We start from the raw sequence: 19751 nt of genomic DNA, 5'->3' as shown, positions 1-19751 counted from the left end.
TCTGAACAAGATCCAAATGTTATCCAGGACCTCAAGAAAGAAAAAATAGGCTCACAACATTAAAGATACAATGGTATATTTAACCATGGGCATGGGGTACTTTATATCCCTGTGTGCACCAAACCCATCCCAAAATCAGGTCCCTTTTGAAGTTCCAGTCGTGTCTGACAACTGAATATGCCGGAGTTTGTTTTTGGATGAGCGAGGAGGATTTTACTTGAAACCCTCCCAAACGACATGTTGTGATGTTGGGGTTGTTCGAATTTTTTTTTAAGGCTTTCTGACCCTAAGACTCAACTAATCCCTGTAATTCTCCATCTGTGACCCTTGGAGAGTCTTTGGCCACTCAAACGTTCCTCCTCACCGCACATTTGGATGAATTTGGCACATGTCCTCTTCCAGGCAGATTTGTAACATCTTAAGTTGATTAGAACTTCTTAATTATTGCCCTGGTGGTGGAAATGGGGATTGTCATTGGTTTAGCTATTTTTTTACAGCAAATTTCTATTTCATGTTCCTAGACACCTTGGTGTGCTAAAAAAAATGTAATGGAAATATACTTCAGAGGTATTTTACTTATAGGAATTTCAATAATTGTGGCCAGCGTGCATTGGAGAAAAACATTTATTTCATTATGTTAGTTTTCCCTCACTTTTAATTGTTTTACTTCAATGAAAGGTTAGAATTTTGTGGGCACTGTATTTGGAAATTCTGATTAAGCTGTTTTTAAGTTGCTGTTGTTGTTTTTTGGCTTTGGTTTAATAATTTATGTTTTGGGAATCTCAAAAAAAAAGGTTTATTATTAGTACTGTGACTTCTTTAAGTAATAAATGAAACATCACTTAAGAGTCAAAAGATGCAGGCCAGAGTGCAGACTGATGTTAGTTTCTCTACGGTTGCTGACACTGTAGCTTTGAATGACAGTTATACCTCAGTACCTTCGAGTGCGCTTTTTTTCATCTGTTATTATTTTCAGAGAAAAGTAACCTCTTGGGCAACAATGCGTCTCTGTCATGAAAAACATATAAGCCTTCAGATACACGCATGCACACACATGCTCATACCCACACAGCAACTGTTAAAGAGATAATCGCATCAGTCTTCTTACATTTCCTCTCTGCAAGTCGATCCAACATCAATGATTCAATTAGAGAGAGAGAGTGGGTAAGACGCTAAAAGTAATATCATGTAGGTGACACCGACAGCAGCAGGTTGCAGGCTTAGACAGAGTGGTTGTTGTATAGAAGCACACTTTACCAGCCTGCAGCGCAACCATCCCAGTACAATTGACACACTTGGAATGGATTAACGAACAGCAGTTAATCCATTTTGTAATCTTGTTTATAAAGAAGGGGTGACTGCAGTGCACTGAGCTGCAAACCAGCGGGAGACATTTTAAGGTCAGCATCTTCTGCTGATAAGTGACTCTTCCGATTTTTAATTTTTGCGCCGTGCACTGCTGCTTTACCCAGAATCCTTAGCATGTAGGTACCTACTGAAATGGAAGCTTTGAAGCTGATTTTCTTTATAATATCCTGCCTTGGATGAATAAATTTCTTCATTATTTTCTAAATTCCATTTTATAGTGCAATCTCCTCTTTGTGACCGATTTCTTTGCTTCTCATACCCTGAAAGATGGATCATTGTTCAGTCAATCTGATTAGTAAAAATCTGTAGTACTAATAAAGACACTCCCAGCATCCAAATATGCACACAACTATATAGTATGCAGAAGTAGTCAAATGAGTAAGTTGTCAGAATATGGAGTATTCTTGATATAATAAGCACAAAGAAATAATATAAAATCTAGTTAAAAATCTAGTTTGGCTTTAATCAGGCCTTGTTATTGAAAACGAAAGCTTATTTTGTTGAAATGAAGCTGAAATAGAATAATATATAAATATAAAAAAAATAAAAAATGAATGAAACAAAATGAAAGCGGAATTGGTACGCTTCTAGGTGACCGGTGTCTGAAGCATGTGTGAAATCACTCCAATCTCATTGGCGAAATGTAGTCCCGCCTCCCGTGTCACCTGAATCTTCTTATTGGTGGAAGTCAGTTGCTTTCGGGCACGCAGGAGGTATGGCAAAGTAACGCAGCGTCTCGTTCCTTTTCTCGGTCAACTGAGTTACCAAGACGTTTTCTTTCGAGGGAACTCAATGCTGCATCAAAATGTTGACGCAATGATCATACCTACTATGCCATAGTGAACGAATGCCTGCTCAAAAGGTGTCATGCCGAGCACAAAGCTTAAGTAGCAAGCACTTGAGAACTTACAGTAAGGTAGACTACATGTCCGAACTATAGAATCTAATGGAGGTGTGTGAAAATGGAGCAGCTTGCCACAAACCTCCTGAAGGGAAACCCCTGACGATAATGCCTTGTAGAAGGGACTCTGTTGGAGTGAACTTGGTGTGAAGGAAGGTAACGCCACCGAGATAGCCTCTACTATCCATTTGCTTATTGGTTTTATAGATGCTGCGGAACCCTGTCTGGGGCAACCAAAGCATACCAATAGCTGGTCAGATTTATACCACTGACATGAACAGTGGACGTAACAACTGAGGGACCGAACTGGGCAAAGCAAATTAAGCTAGACTTGGTCTGTTGTCTGAAAAGGAGGAGGGCAAAAGGCCTTCAAGATAACAGAGCGTGCTACATTAGTAGGCACGCTAGTAAATCTAGTAGGTCTAGGTTGAAAAAGAGCTTTAACCATGTCGGGAGCAATCTCTAAGCAGGACGAGGCAACAAATGGCTTGCAAATCTCCTACTCCTTTTTTCTAGGGAGGTAATTACAAGTAAGAAAGCCATTTTAAGAGTTCTCTAAAGGCTCAAAGGTTGCCATAGACAGACCATCCAGTACCATGGGCAAATCCCACATGCAGGCCTCCTTGGAACAGTACCACTTCGGAAACAGAGCCCTCTGGCATCAGGACTTCTTGCCTGAAGCCATCCTCGATAAGATAATAGTCCTCAGATCAGTCTGCCTCTAGGAAGGCTTTGGCTGGAAGTGCCGTCTTAACCCACAGTCTCTCTGAGAGGGGCCTCGACAAGTGACACTCTGCTTCTGTTGCTCATGCCTCCAGTAACTTGTATTCAACCAGGGCTGCTACTTAGTAATGGCCCCAGAGACCAGTATTGACTTGAGTCACTGAAGAGGCCAGGAGGGCAAAGCGAAGTGTCCAGCTGGAATGTCTTGTCACTATCTTATTCCAGAGAGGTTTAACCAGAGATGACTCTCAGTGTACACTATTGCTCCTATAGAAATGGCAATAGCACAGGCCGTCTGTTTGCCTTCATTAGGTCGGCCTGGTATGCCTTCAACAAAGCTATAGTATGCAGACACGCCACAGCCTGACCTGGTCTTTACCCAGCAAGGACGATGTAATCTTGCATGGCTTGGTAGCACAGGAGCCTATAGGCTCATACCCATGTTCTTTGAGTCCCACGATTGAAAAATAAGTAGAAAGCGAGGGGCCAAAGACACAGACAAAGAACGGCTTAGCCCAGGATCTGTCACGGAATGCACACAAAAGGTAAGATCCAAATGCAGTGTTTATTTAGGGTAATACATAATTATCGTCAGCCAGGCAAAGGGTCAAAATCCATACAACACAGTCCAAAAACAAGGAACAACCAAGACAAGAACTCCGAAGTGCAGCAACATAAAACAAGGACAACTAACACAGAAACAGACAGGGTATAAATAGACAGGTACAAACAATGTGAGTTCATTGGGAACACAGGGAACACAAACCCGGGAACACAAACCAGACACTGTGACAGGGTCTCGACACCTCAGTGTGGTGATATGAAAAGAAAGGAATGCTTTGACTTAGAGGTTGGGATTTGCTTGACAGGAAGCCCTTGTATAACTTGCTCTTACAATGAGCTTCAAGTTTCCTGGATGGCCAGTCAATGTTCTAGTTTATCAAGACCATGAGTCATAATCTCCAAAAGCTCCTCATAAGCAGGGGAGATAGATGGCGAATCCTCAAACTCCCCTGCCTCGATGCTAACAATATATTAGAGCTGGAAATTGCTAACACCTGACCCTCACTCGACACAGAGGAACCAACAGAGCGTGATTCTGTGTCCAGAATGAAGGCACTGGAACCAGCATGTGAGAGCTGAGAAGGCTCCTCTTCCAATTCCATTTGTGACCTCCAAGATCTGAGCTGCCGTGCTGCCTTGGCAGAACGGGACCCAAACCTCTCATACCTGAGAGGAGTATGCGTAGCCTCCCTCCTCGAAGTGAGCCAGGTGTGTACGGGCATTCTCAATGGCAAACACTCGCAATGAACACAGCTCCCTCAAGAGCTGACTGTGCGTGCTGCGCTCCCAATCAGACCACACACAGATCGTGCGTGTCACCTACCATAACAACACATTCTCATCCCAAGACGTCATCTAACTAACGCTTTTGACCATACGTCGACATCCGACGTTTTAGGGTACCCTTTAATGATCCTAGGGCGTCATCTAACTGACGCTTTACCTTTACCGTCAGTTAGATGACGCGGGTAGGTTTAGGTCTGGGGTAGGGTTAAGATTAGATAGCGTCATCTAACTGACGTTAAAGGGTACCCTAAAACGTCGGATGTTGACGTATGGTTAAAAGCGTCAGTTAGATGACGTCTTGGGATGAGAACGGGCTGACCATAACATCGTGCAGGCATGGAGACCAACAGATCTTAAACTGATGCTTACTTGCCATAAAAACAACACCAAATAAGACTCGCAATGACACAAAGTGCTTACTGAAGACAGAAGTTGACGATGTTTCGTCAGGGTGTACTTTTAGCTTCCAGTTGCTCTGTTATCTGTCATGTGACTACACTTTGCCAGTGAGATTGGAGTGATTCAAACGCAGGTCATGTAGAAATGTTCTTATGGTGTCAAGCATTGAGTTCCCTCTAAATGGAATTAGAAATGTTGCCTTAGCAAGTAACTGAAATATACATGTAGTTATGTATATAGTTATATAAAATTAATAAAAATGAAAAAAGCATATACTAAAACTATAAATAATACTAAAATAACAGAAATTAACTCATGGAATTTATTCACTAACTCATTAATTTATATTATATTATATTATATTATATTATATTATATTATATTATATTATATTATATTATATTGCAATGCATTGGATTGGATTATAAATATTGACCTTAATTATTATTTATTTTTTGATAAAGTCATGCAAAGACTTAACAGTGGTGACACAAAAGGTCCGTTAAATCGGTGAAGTTAACCTTTAATAGCAAAAATGGTGTATGATTTTGTAAGTACCCCTGTGGTGAAAATCAAGTTTTTAATGTCGCAATGATTTTAATAACTTTTTTATTTCGCTATTAGGTTTCTGAAAGTGCATGTTATTGTCATAATAACAGATATTTATTTTATATTGTCAATATAAAAATCCAACAAATTACTCTAAATTGAATTTGTTTGGGAGTTCGGATATCTATGCATAGTTGTTTAATAAAACATGATGTCAGGTGTCTCATAAATGTTGCATACTGAATCATATAAGCACACACACGCAGAGTCTCTAACCTTTCCCCTCATGATTTTTAGTAATCAGCATGCTTAAGGTCAGATTAAAGGTCACGCTCTTCCAGCTTCATACACACTTCTGAAAGATTGCTTTAAATGTGGTAAAATATTTATAAGCAATATATACAGCTTTTTAAAAAATCATTCAAATATTCACCAAAACAACTCTCACATTACAAATATGAATTGAAATACATACATGAAATATTGAATCATCCATCATGAGACAGGGCCACTGTCATTGGTGCATGATACTGTCATCGTGATGAGGCATGGCAATTACTTTAATAAATCTGGATAGCTTAACCTCATTAGAATGTCACATAGATGAGCTGGCCACTGGGAAATGGGCTTAGAGACCATCAGTGTGTGTGAAATGCCATTACTGACCGGTTTTGATTGACAGCTCTGTGTTAATCTATAGGTAGCCACATATATCTGCAAGCAGATTTGCATACACACATCTAAGTGGGCACATTCCATAGACCTCTATTTTTTATATATATAACTAGCTACAAATTTAGATATAAATTATAATTCTAGTTTTACATTTTTTTTCTTGTAACTGTTTATATAAATAAATAGTGTCATTTTTCTGGTGTCATTTTCATTTTACGAGCTTATATGTCACAATTATGACTTTATAACTCACAATTGCGAGAAAAATGTCAGAATTATGATATATCTCTTTTTTTTTTCTCAGAATTGTGAGATGCAAACTCACAATTGCAACCTTCCATAAAAAGAGTAGCCTATAAAAACAAAGTTTTCTGTGAAGGTTTGGGTGTGGGTTATTTGAAACTATTTTTACAAGCATGTATAGCTAATTTTATATTTAAAAAACAAAAACAAAAAAACAATAGAAATTATTTTGAATTCTGTGTTGGAAACAAGCTTCCATAGCTTTTACAATGAGGATGTCCCCAAAAAGAGGTGGTAGGAAATTTTGTTCGTTTTAGTTCACTTGTGGGTAAAAATGTGTCAACAAAATATGGTTAAGTAGGTACACACACACACACACACACACACACACACACACATATGCAGATACACACATCACTCATTGGATCATGCTAACTGATTTTGCTGTAAGAGGCTCATGGTTTCTGCTATCTCATTAACCCTTTGCCTGAGCAAGCGCATCATTATTTCTTTACTTATTTACATCGTTAACCCAGTGATTTGTGAAAGTGTGTATGTGTGTGATCATCTTATTTTTAATCCAGCAGCTCTAGATGTGTTCTGACTGTAGGTTGTGTGTGTTTGTCATGTTTGAGGCATACACTTTAACCCACGGGAAACCACATAGACACTTTTGAAGTGGATGTACAGCATACTCGTCTTGTCCGTTCGCTACTTTTCATTCTCCCTCTGGCTGATTCACTTCCATCCCTCGTTCTCCTGTGTTTGATGGTGGTTCATCTTCTCTCTGGCTTATCGACTAAAATGAAACCTTAATTAACTTGCCATTCTCCGGCCTCATTTCATTTAAACTATCCTTTTTTTTTCTTTTAAGTACACTCCTAACACACACACATACTCACACAATCTTACTCTTCATTTTTAAGTGAGAGAGTTCATAAGCGTGTCTACTTCAACTCGTCTGTGTGCATTCTGAATGGAGTCAGTTAATTTAATAATGATTGACTGTGTAAACTGGAGTGATCTCTGTAAAATATATATCGTATTTATGGGTGATCTTCTAGCGAGGATACTGGAAGGCTCTGGGAAGAAGTGGTTTAGTGTAATGGAGATTCTATGCAATCAGAGATTTGATATGGATCTCTATAAGTGTAAGCTAACTACTTGATAAGCATATACTGTAGCAAAATCCACAATATTCAGTCCAATGGCATAATTGTGGGTGTGAAAATGCTTTTATTTTAAGGTTCAATAAACAATAAGGTAATATTGACTAACTTGGATTTTATAGAGACATATTGTCAGTTATTTAGTCGATTTTTAGCCAACAAAAATAGTTCAAAGCGAAGTAAAAGCAGAATCAAGCACCACACATCTCCAAACATCAAACACTATAGTGTTGTTATTGAATTAATCAGTGTTTTTGAATTAATCTTTTGAGGGAATGATTCAATCACTGACTCAGAGGGAGTCACTTGTTTTGTTTCTGATTGAATGAAATGTACTTAAATTAATTGCTTGAATGAATGATTCAATGACTCACTCATAAAGACAGGCTACACTCTCAGAAAAAAGGTACAAAAGCTGTCACTGTGGCGATACCTTTTCAAAGGGTACACTTTTGTACCTAAAGGGTGCATATTGGTTCCTTAATGTACATATTAGCACCTAAAATGTACACATTAGCACCTAAAATGTACATATTAGTTCCTAAAATGTACATATTAGCACCAAAAAATGTATTAGCATCTTTAGCACCTAAAATGCACATATTAGCACGTAAATGTCCATATTAGCACCTAAAATGTACATAATAGCACCTAAAATGTACATATTACCACCTAAAATGCACATATTATCACCTAAATGTCCATATTAGCACCTAAAATTTACATAATAGCACCTAAAATGTACATATTAGCACCCAAATGTCCATAAAAGCACCTAAAATGTACACATTAGCACCTAAAATGTACATATTAGCACCTAAATGTCCATATTAGCACCAAAATGTCCATATTAGCACCTAAAATACATAATAGCACCTAAAATGTACATATTAGCACCTAAATGTCCATAATAGCACCTAAAATGTACACAATAGCACCTAAAATGTACCTATCAGCACCTAAATGTCCATATTAGCACCTAAAATCTACATATTACCACCTTAATGTCCATATTAGCACCTAAAATGTATATTACAACCTAAATGTCCTTATTAGCACCTAAAATGGACAAAAGTTTACCTTTTGAAAAGATACAGCCCCAGTGACAGCTTTTGTACCTTTTTTCTGAGAGTGTATTCACTTGCTGAACTTTTCTCACCCTTCTTTCTTCAACTATAACTATTAAATACTATAGTATACACAAACATACACTTCAGAAGCATCCTGTGTTCATATATTTTCCCCACTCCCTCATTCACTCATGTACTATATGTTGCACACAGAATTTGCATCCTGTCTGTGTGTGTGTATGTGTGTGTGCCACACCTCATTTTCATGCTGTGGATGTGCAAACGTCATGCTGATGTGGCCTGAATTAACATTAGTGAGCCTCAGCCCTAAAGTTCCTAAACAACAGTGGCATACCCTCGTGTATCTCAGTGTGTAGATGTGGGTCTGTGTTTGGCCATGCACACCAGAGAAGCCATATGTGAGTGATGACAGTGTACGTGCGTGCATGTGTTTAGAGAATGCGAGGCAGTGGATCATGAACAGTGGAGTGTGTTTTCTGAATGTTAATGTCTGTATATTAAACTGTATGTGAACAGAATACAATTAGTGTTGGCGCAGAACTGCTGTGATCTGTTTGTTTAATGTATGTATTTGTTTATGAGGAAGCATCTGGGTGTATATTTTTTGTGTCCCATGGCATTATTTTGCAGTTAAACCTCTGGCTCAACAGATGCGCCTCTTTGAAATATTAGGGAAGGTACGTGTGTTTTTATTTGTTTGATTGTGTTAATGCAGCCTGGTTTTATTGTTAAAGTGCACATATTATGCTATTTTAAAGCTTTGTTTTGGAGGTCTCCTACAACAGGTTTACATGCAGGTCACTAACATTTACCCATAATATACATTGTCTCATAACACCACATTTTTCAAACGATTCGTTTGACGATTCAGTCTCTCTAAACCCCTCCTTTCCGAGAGCCTACTCTGCTCTGATTGGTCAGATATCCCATTCTGTTGTGATTGGTCTACTGCTTAAGGCCAATTTATACTTCTGCGTAGGGTGCGCGCAGTAGGTACGGCGTAGCATACGCACAGACGCGTCCCATACCGCGTACCCTTCGCCGCAGCCTGACGCGCACCTCCTCAAAAATGTAACTACACGTCGCGACGACGCGGACCGCAAGATAGGTGATTGGTCGGCTTGGTAGCATCGCATTTCCTCCTACGCATTTCCGCACGTACCTTCTCCTCCGACGTCTTTTCTCATTTCTGCCTTACAGTTTTAGTAATTTCACTAAAATTAACTGTTTTTTCACCTCAATAATCTCCAACTCCAACATGATCCACTCTCTTTCAGTCGCCATTGCTTGTAGTAATCTAGCCGCGAGGAATCTAAACACAGTGGAACATTAAAACCCTCCGCCGCCAACTAGCGTCTCGGAGCAATACTGCAGAGCAACCAAGACCTGAACGCAGAAGTATAAATGCTCACAACGGTGTCGCCTAAATTGGCAAATTGGCCTTTACTGTACCTTTCGAAAACTAAACGTCCTTCCTGAATCCTCACTAATTGTACACCATGTAAAGATCATATTTGCAAATGTCCATGTGCATCATAAGAAGTGGATGTTTTGGAAAGTGCTGCAGCAAGTTTTTGTGCCGTCTGATGGTTTAGAGGAAAATAAAACCAAAAGCGCCTTTTAACGCCTTTTAACTCCTTTTAGGGTCTTTAAGATGGTTGCTAGGTAGTTGTTAGTGTGTTCTAGATGATTAAATGTTGCTAGGGTTGTAGATGGTTGCCAAGTGGTTGTTAGGGTGTTTGTGATGGGTTTAGGGCACTGCTAGGTGGATGCTTATAGGTTTAGTAGATGTTGCTAGGGCTTTGCAAAGCAATTGCTACAGTAGATGTTTGCTTGGGTGTTGCTAAGTGGTTGTGAAGTGTGTTTGTGATGGTTGCGGCATTACTAGGTGAATACTATGGGTTTTGTAGATGTTTGCTAGGCCATTGATTGGTGTTTGTTAATGTGTTCTGAGTTTTCAAGGTGGTTTTGGTATTGCTAAATGGTTTCAAGGGTATTGTACATTTTTGCTAGGGCATTGGTGGTTGTTAAGATATTTCTTATGTTTGCTAGAATTTTTGCTAATGCTGGGCTAGTTTGCTAATGCACACTTAATGACTAGCAAACATTCTAAGACTGAACTTAACACACTTACTGACTGTTTCAAATGACTGGAGCAGATTTTAAACAGACTGAACGCTACTGTCTCTGACTCGGCACGTTTGGGCATGATCAAGTATCAAATTACATTCATAATCGGCCTTATAGTCGTTAAGTGTGTCCCTGGCTTAAGTGTTTGCTAGGAGTTTCTGGGTATTCTACAGTCTCTGCTCCATGAGTTTGCTGCTTCTTTCTTTTTTTTTTGCTGTCACCAAGGGAAAATCATAAGTCTGGTAACATTTGATGACACATAATTGTTGCCTTGTGCTTTAAGTTGCCTGGTGCCTGCCAAACAAATTCACACTGGAGTGCTGAGAAAATTTCACTTGCAAATTTCTTCAGAGGCCACTTTTTGCTTACTCAACAGTGAGCTGAGCCTTTTCCAATGTACCGGGTTCTCTTGAACCTTTTTGATACACGCAGACACACTTAAAATTCCTTAAATCTTGTAATTCTTCGACCTCAGATGTCAGAATAAAGGCTGAAAGTGCATTGTGGGATAGCCGCTGTCTTCCACATGAGCGCACAGCTGCCCAGTAGCACTAGTGCCCTGAAGACTACAATTATAGGAAAGAAAGCAATGGCGTCTGAACAGCTTTTGTCCCCAGAGACCTGACGGATATTGGATTGTACTCTCCCTAAGCTGCCATGAACGTAGGTGTTCACCTGAATCACTGACAGCTGCTGATCCATCAGGAAGGATTCCATGAGTGCTGTAATTGAGCTCATCACTTGGAGAGTTTACAAAAACCTGAGAAAAACAGAAACCAGTAAATGTGCTTGTAACTGCCTGCTTGACGGTTTTGGATGACCTTTCTCTCTCTCACTTTCTTTCCTGTTTAGCCCCGGCTGGCCTAAAATCTAAATCCAGTCGCTTTTTTGTCAATAATTCACTGTCTTTTCACGGCCATTATAATCCTCTTTCAAAGGGCACAGCATAGACAATCATCAAACTTGACTGTGTATGTGTATATGCCTGTTCGTGTGTGTGCGTGTGTGAGTGCAGTTATCACCCATAATCCTCATGAATGCTGACTGTTCTAGAAATGGGTCAGTTTGTTGCAGTCGAAGAGAAAGATGAGGTGAGAAAGAGGCAGGAACCAAAAGGGCACACATCACATTGTAGTTTTAAGAGAATGTTTAGTGTTTCTATTGGCCCTTTTGGTCTATAAATACTCTTAAAACACTTTTCACATTCTCACTTAATGTGTCTGCTAATAATATCCAACAGTAGACATACATCTATCACAGAAGAATTCTTATACATACAGTACAAAATTACAAAATTATTTGTAATGAACATGACACTGTGGTGAAAATGGTTATGGTATTGTAGGAATATATATATATTTTTTTCCTACAATACCATAACCATTTTCACCACAGTGTCATGTTCATTACAAATAATTTTGATGAAATGTCAGTAGAGAAAGAGAGGAGTTATAAATAAATATTTCAGAGGCTAATTCCATTGGCTAGGACAGTATTTCTGTCATGAGAACTCTCGTTTGGCATATAAGAATTTAGTTACAAACACGGTAACACTTTATAATAACTACACACTAATAATCATTTGGTAAGCATGAGTAAACAGTTAATTAATCATTCATAAAGCAAGACAGTAATAAGAAGTTTATAAATACAGCTAAAAATGTTTTCTTCTTGATTTTCTTCATATCTATAATTTGTTTTGGCACAAGAGAAAAAAAAAAAGTTTGTAAACGCATCACAAAACTGTATACCCATACAATTTCTTCATACAACAAAACAAAAATCCATAGTTTTTTTGTCATTTTCTGACTGCTCCAATTTGTTCTGGTAGAATTACATTAGTATACACTCACTGTAGCTCAGTGTCTTGGTTTCTTGTTTCTGTCGAACTGCAGAGGTTGAGTATGCTGATGCATGTTAAAGCGGACAACTCAAGCATTCAACTTGATAGTGAAGATAACACCGCAGCATTGGAGATTTCAGATAAGACGTCTTGTTGTTTCCTGTCATGCTATCCTCCCGGCACTCTCTCTTACTTTCCCATCTCTCTTTCTGTATGTTTTGCATAGGTCACAGCCAATTTCTGCACTCTTTTTTAATCCCTTTTTTTTTTTTTGCATAATGATGCATAATTCATGAGGAGCTTGTGAATATATATGAGTGTGGCAGTGTCATAGAAGTGAGTTTTTAAGCGGACTCACAAGGGTCACTAATGCAGCGAACACCTCTAAAGACACGACTGTCTCCAAACATGCCGAGTGCAACTCAATCTTCTCTTTAGTCTGAGGGTAATCTAAGGTTCATTCGCAATCATCATTAAATGCACATTATTTGAAAGTGTATTAGTTTTCCAGTTCTACATCAGGGGTCAGGATGAGTGTGTACATGGAAAAAAAAACAGATGTGTGGTTAAAGAGGTTGACTTTAGAGATTGTATCTACTCAAAAACGTGTTTTCCAACAATATTGTTTCCAACAATATTAGGGCCGTGCAAAAATTAATTGCGATTAATTGCATTCCAAAATAAAAGTCTGTGTTTACATAATATATTTGTGTGTGCTGTATATAATCATTTTGTACATATAAATACACACACATGCATGTCTTTATTTAAGAAAATGTGTTATTCATATATAAAATATTTATATTTATATAATATAGATTATGTATTTAAATATATATACAGAATTTAAGCGCAAATAATTCTTAAATATATACATGCATGCATAGGTATTTATATATACAAAATAATTATATACAGCACACACAAATATATTAATTACAGCACACGCAATTAATTTTTGCACAGCCCTAATATATATATATAATCCTTGAATATATATATATATTCAAGTTGAAGTGTGACAACTAGTGTATTAACTAAGCTAATATTTGTGGGGATAGAATTGATGCATTATTCCAAATAAATGGATGAGCATTCACAAATAAATGTAAAGAGTTTTTACAAAAAATTGTACAATTCACAATTAAAAAGATTAAGATCCACAAATAAATGTAGAGTTTCACAAAAATGTATACAATTTACAAATAAAAATGAGATTTGCAAATAAAAAAAATATTTACAAATGTTTTATTATATTACCAATACAACTCTTCCTGGCATTTATTTGTGAATCATTTTCTTTTCATTTGTAAATCGCTGCACACATTTGTGAATTGCTTCTTGTGCATTTGTAAATCTCCTCACGCATCTGTGAATTTTGAAACACTTCTAGCGTCGACTTGCAGACAAATCCACAAATAAGTGGACTCCACCCACCGTTTACTCAAGCCAATCAGATAACGGGCCGCATTGGGCTGGCCAATTGTAGCACATTCTCGCTACAACCAATCGCGTTTGGTTTTACACTCGGGGAAGGAACTGATTGAATCCTTGAAAAGAGCAGTAATAATCTTTGGGTGCTTCGTTCAAATTGAGCTGAACTTGTTTGTGTGGTTAAAACACCGTTTTCAAAAGATTGTTGGAGTTTAAGGCCTTTTTAGATCTGGCCGTTATCTGATTGGCTTGAGTAAACGGTGGGTGGAGTCCACTTATTTGTGGATTTGTCTGCAAGTCGAAGCTAGAAGTGTTTCAAAATCCACAGATGCGTGAGGGGATTTACAAATGCACAAGAAGCAATTCATAAATGTGTAGAGTTTGTAAAATAATAAAACATTTAAAAACTTTTTTATTTGCAAGTCTCATTTTATTTATTTGTGAATTTGGTACATTTTTGTGAATCTCTTTACATTTGTTTGTGAATATTAACCTATTTATTCGTAATAATGCGACAATTCTAACCCATAAATATGCCATTATTGTGAGAACAGTATTTGCACAGTCCTTTTGCAAAGCACAATGATTTGTGGGTGATATTAGCCCAAAACTCATGCACAGATGTACACTTTGAAAACCCACAGAAAACTGAATGCCATCTGGGCACTTTTGACATACTATTTCCAACGTACAATGGAACATACTAATCCTAATCTCACTGACTGGCCTAGATAGTACGTAGATAGTATCTTTCCTTTTGAAAATTCATTCACTTCAACTCTTGTATATCAAAGTCAAAGGATTTCTGTATTTCTCTAATGTATTATGTGGACTGTGCATATATTCTCAACATATTTTTCCAGGCTTCAGGTGCTACCTGACCTTCAATATATTTGTAAGACTTGTCTGTTTAGGCTGTCATGCGTTCATCTACAGTATAACACATTTGTGACCATCAGCCACCTAGTGTGTATAATAACCATATGCATATGATAGGTGTTCAACTTTCTATGCATGTGTTGTTGAGCATGCTGCCGGCATGCTGACGGGGAGGTGTGAAGCTGGAGTAGATGATGTGTCCCAGCTGAGCGTGAAATTGAAATTGCTCCAAACAGCAGAGGGAAAAGAGAGTGAGAAAGACAAAGAGATAGATGGATGGATGGATAGTCTTTAAAGTTCCCCTCCTTAAATATAACAAAACCTGAGACCCCATTTGTGAGGGTTCACAAGAGAGTGGAAGGAGAACAACACATACAGTATAAGCGAACTGAAAAGCAGCTATTGTTAATGCAGATTGGTTGGGAGATATTTAATAAAATAGCATGAATTAAACACCTTATAACTGTGTTATTTTACTCTGGCTCATGGTTTTCATATTCGCCACATTGCCCATACACTCCTGGCACACTGAAGAAGGCATGCGCCGAAATTTTGCTCCTGTGCAAATACAATAAAAGAATATATGCATAGTATGGCCTCTCTCCTATTTTCCTTATACTCCTGCGCCATAGCAGTAATCAGCAAGTTTATAGACTATGAATCAATGGTTCAGATAATAAGTGACCGTTTGTTTGGAGCATTCAAAAACAAAACGGTTTTTTTTGCATCAATATTTGACCTCAAAGCATATAAGTTCCCTCACCCCCTTAGGGAACTCAGATTAGGAACCACTGTGTGAGGCTGGAAGCTTGCATTGCTATTTTGAACCGATAATCAGAACAAAAATGCAGCCCTACAACCACTATATCCACAATCCTCTAGTCTAGAAGTACTGCCAACGCTTTCTCCTTAAAACACCATCTGTTAAACTCACTCTCTATCTCACCTTGGGAAAACCAAACATCCACCATTTGAAGCTGTTGTCATTCATTGTTACATATTTTATAGGCTAAGCTGCATTATGCAACATTTAATTTAAACATGACACTTTTCAGTGTTTCATTTGTAAGCAATATCACAACAAATTAAAACAATGTGCAAATAATCACATCTAAAGAACCACAATTGATTTTTAGTTTTCTCCAATATTGTTAGATGCTAAAGAAACCAAAGCATCAATGCACAGTGACAGCCTGTCTTGAACAGTGTATATGAACTAGGAGTTGACACTACTCGAAGCATTCTGGTCCACTAAATTTCCACTCAGGGTTTTCCATTTCACATGTCCTATCCACCTTATTTTTAATGTAAAAAGCTGGTGCAGCCATTTGTAACATGATTGTACAAAGCTTATGGTGTCATTCGCTTCTAGTTATTTTAAAGTGTTAGTTCACCCAAAAATGAAAATTCTGTCAGTATTTACTCACCCTCATGTTGTTCCAACCCCGAAAGACCTTCGTTCATCTTCGGAACACAAATTAAGATATTTTTGATGAAATCTGAGAGCTGGATCACTCCTGCATACTAGTCCATAGGCTTCTTGAGGGATTGAAACTTGCCGGCCTCAAAAAGTTATTAAAGACATCGTTAAAATTGTCCAAGTGACTACAGTGGCTCAATCTTAACTTTATCAAGCGACAAAAAACAACAAAAATAACGACTTTATTTCTACTATTCACTTCCTTCTCTATGGGCCTCTAGCCAGTTAACGTAGTGTGATAGCGTAGGGCTACGTCACACGTAAGCTCACTATTAGCCGACGCTGGTCTTGTGTGTGATGCGTGTGACGTACAATAACAGAAGCTTACGTTATTAATCTAGTAACCTGATTCGAGGCAGAGAGAGAAGGAAATGAATAGTTGAAATAAAGCCGTTATTTTTGTTGTTTCTTACGCACAAAAAGTTTTCTCGTCGTTTGATAAAGTTAAGATTGAGCCACTGAAGTCACTTGGACTATTTTAACGATGTCTTTAATAATTTTTCGAGGCCAGCAAGTTTCAATTCCTCAAGAAGCCTATGGACTAGTATGCAGGAGTGATCCAGCTCTCAGATTTCATCAAAAATATCTTAATTTGTGTTCCGAAGATGAACGAAGGTCTTACGGGGTTGGAACAACATGAGGGTGAGTAAATACTGACAGAGTTTTCATTTTTGGGTGAACCATCCCTTTAAGTTATACAAAAATAGTCTGTTATGCTGCTTGATATTGCAAACTGGCATTTGTTAAAGTCAAACCATAAACAAATGCATAAATCAACACCTGTCAGGTGTGGTGATGGCGAAAGGAGCAAGGACTCCAGGGAAGAGTTGATGGGTTTTTAATAATAAAATAAAACAAAACAAAACAGACAACAAATACTACCCAGAGGGGGAAAATAATAGAGACTTGAATGACTTGACCTGACTGAAGCATACAGCAGGGAAACACACAGTAAACATATGACGATAAACCAGCACAGGACTGAAAACACAAGAAGAATCGAGGGAATGCGCGTGACGTCACCGTCGGCCGGAGTGCCTGCAGTTACTCACAGTGAGTGGCAAAAAGACTGTATTTGTTTTCAGCGTGAATGCCGCGAAAAACAAACGCAACACATATAAAGTGGAAAAGAGCTTTGCGATTGACTGTACTACTAGATTTGACAAAAAATCTGAGGTATATTTTTACAGGCTGATATAGAAAGAGGAGCAAATGGATCGCTGCAATTCACAGAAACAACTGGACTCCAGTCAGTGAAAGGTGGTATATATATACTATATAACAATAAAAAAACCTAAGTTTTAGGGCTGGACGATATGATGATATATATAGGCTATATATAACACTGATATAAGTGATCACCTGGATTTAGACCTACCTATATTGTATTTATATAAAGCGTTCACAGGCAAATTTGCTTTATGTTTAGGTCTATATTGCTTTTATTTCCCCGGTGTCGAAATCAGGCAAACATTAATGTCAGGCAACACGATTCCTGGCTGCATGTCAATATCCATGGATCACTGGATCTTTAGTAAGTTGTAAGGAACACTATTGAGTCCAACATTTAGTTTAAATTGATAAAATTGTTCGTTTTAGTTGCATTTTCGCAGTTTCCCCTATTAAATACAGTCACGCAGCAGATCTTTTGCCACTCAGTCAGGCTGAGGGGGGTTGTTCCGGCGGGAAAGTGACGTCAATGCATTCCCTCTATAAATAGAGGGAGCAAACAAAGTAGGTAACAAAGACAGGTTGGGCAAATTAACCAATAATCAGATAACAAGATGGGAGGGGCTAAACAATCAACTGGAGAGCACATGGCACAAGGAAACAAACACAAGCCATGTGCTCACAAACATGACAAAAACACAAGCACATGGCCAGTAAAGGCAAAACATTATCTAAAAACTACAAAATCGTACATACATGCTGCTGACATATTATTGTAGCAGAGTTTGTGCTGAATACAGTGTAATAATACTTTAGCCTTGAAAATGTCACAAGTAACAGAAAAAAGCACACATGTCAGAACACCTCCAGGACCCAGAAAACAGCTTAGACCCCTAAGGGTTAATGGATGTCCAATTTAGGGTGCTCACGAACACCCCCTTTCTGCTTGATATTAGCAGTCGATGCGCACTTTTACCAACCTCGATTTCTTACCAACAGTCAAAAGAGACATTACATCATGAAAGTGCAGACTTGGAGAAAGACTGCGAGTGTTTATGGAGCCATTTGGGACTGGGCCTTCCACTCTGCTCACATACTTTGGCCTAGACTGCAGTGAACGATTGATTAAGCCAATCAGCTTAGAGGTAGGGAATAAACTTATATAATTTCCCATTCGTATATCCCTGCAGGTGGTACCAGGGACTTAAGCTGCACATATGCTCAGTCTGGAACCGGAACTCAAGAACAGTGTCTTTCAAGGGATTCAGATAGGCATAAAATGAAAGCTTCACACTAGTTCTTTCCTGGAAGGTGTACTCTCCCCTTTTTTGTCTGTCTATCGCTTTCATGTTTTTTACCCCTCACTTCTGTCCCTGGCAGAGCATTTGGAAGCTGAACTGTGAGTTTGTTGCTTTGATTTTCTCAGTGTGCAAGCCTTGCCCACAAACAGCCTTCTGCTGTGCTCACAAACACACACACACACATGAATAAATAGAGCACCAAACCACTGAAATTGCTCAAATGTTTAAACCTATGTGAATTTATTCATGGTCGACTCCGCTGTGTGAACAGCTTTAGGCCAATGAAAAACGGCTTTGCTTCAGTGCCTGAAAGTGGAGCATGTCAATATATAAAAATCTTTACATCACTCTTAATATCTCATCTTTTGATTATACTTGTAAAAGCGTACACAAACACATACAGTCCACATGTATTTATAATAAGGTCCTTAGTACGCACAGATAGCCTCATAAATCATTTAATTGTTATATAAATCATTGTGATGGTGTGTATGCAGGGGTGTAGCAATCATCTGAAGGGGATATGCACAATATGCACCAAAACTCGCTTATGGCTTGTTATCTATTTGTACCTTAGTTTTATGCAATAAATACTGATATAAATTATAGTTAGAGTATAGACTACAGTTTAAAGTAGTTGAAATAGTTTTTATTAAATTATACTTGTATAGTAAAAATGACTGTATTACATTATACACTACTGTTCACACTTTTTGGGTTTGTGAAAGAAGTCTTTTCTGCTCACATTAGATCAAAAATACAGTAATAAAAAAAGTAATATTCAAAGTCCCTTTAAAATGGATTTTTCAATTTTCCTTGAGCTTTTGACATATTAAAAGGTAATCAGAATCCTATAGGTTTCAAAATTGAAAACTTCCTTGTTAGTCCAAAAACAGCTTTTGATCAAGGCCAGAGCATGACTTTAGACTAGGCTTTTCCTGAAACTGCCAAATAGCACCAGGGATTGTTTGCGCCAGAACACGCCTCCTCTTTTCGCTGACCCGAGTTCATTCCCTAATTTACCGACATGCGTCTGTGGAGGGAAA

At 38.2% G+C, this 19751-nt stretch overlaps 1 protein-coding gene across 5 annotated transcripts in view; it reads left to right on the top strand.

Annotated features, from left to right (window-relative positions):
- Nucleotides 1–19751, top strand: part of dlgap1b (DLG associated protein 1b) — a 132546-nt gene that overhangs the window by 28374 nt on the left and 84421 nt on the right. The window lies entirely within an intron of this gene.

This window comes from Pimephales promelas, chromosome 22 (assembly GCF_988280905.1).
Source record: "Pimephales promelas chromosome 22, fPimPro1.hap1.1, whole genome shotgun sequence".
NCBI classification, from domain to species: Eukaryota; Metazoa; Chordata; class Actinopteri; order Cypriniformes; family Leuciscidae; genus Pimephales; species Pimephales promelas.
The sequence above is the reverse complement of the archived record's forward strand: the minus strand, read 5'-3'. Positions and strand labels throughout refer to the sequence as shown.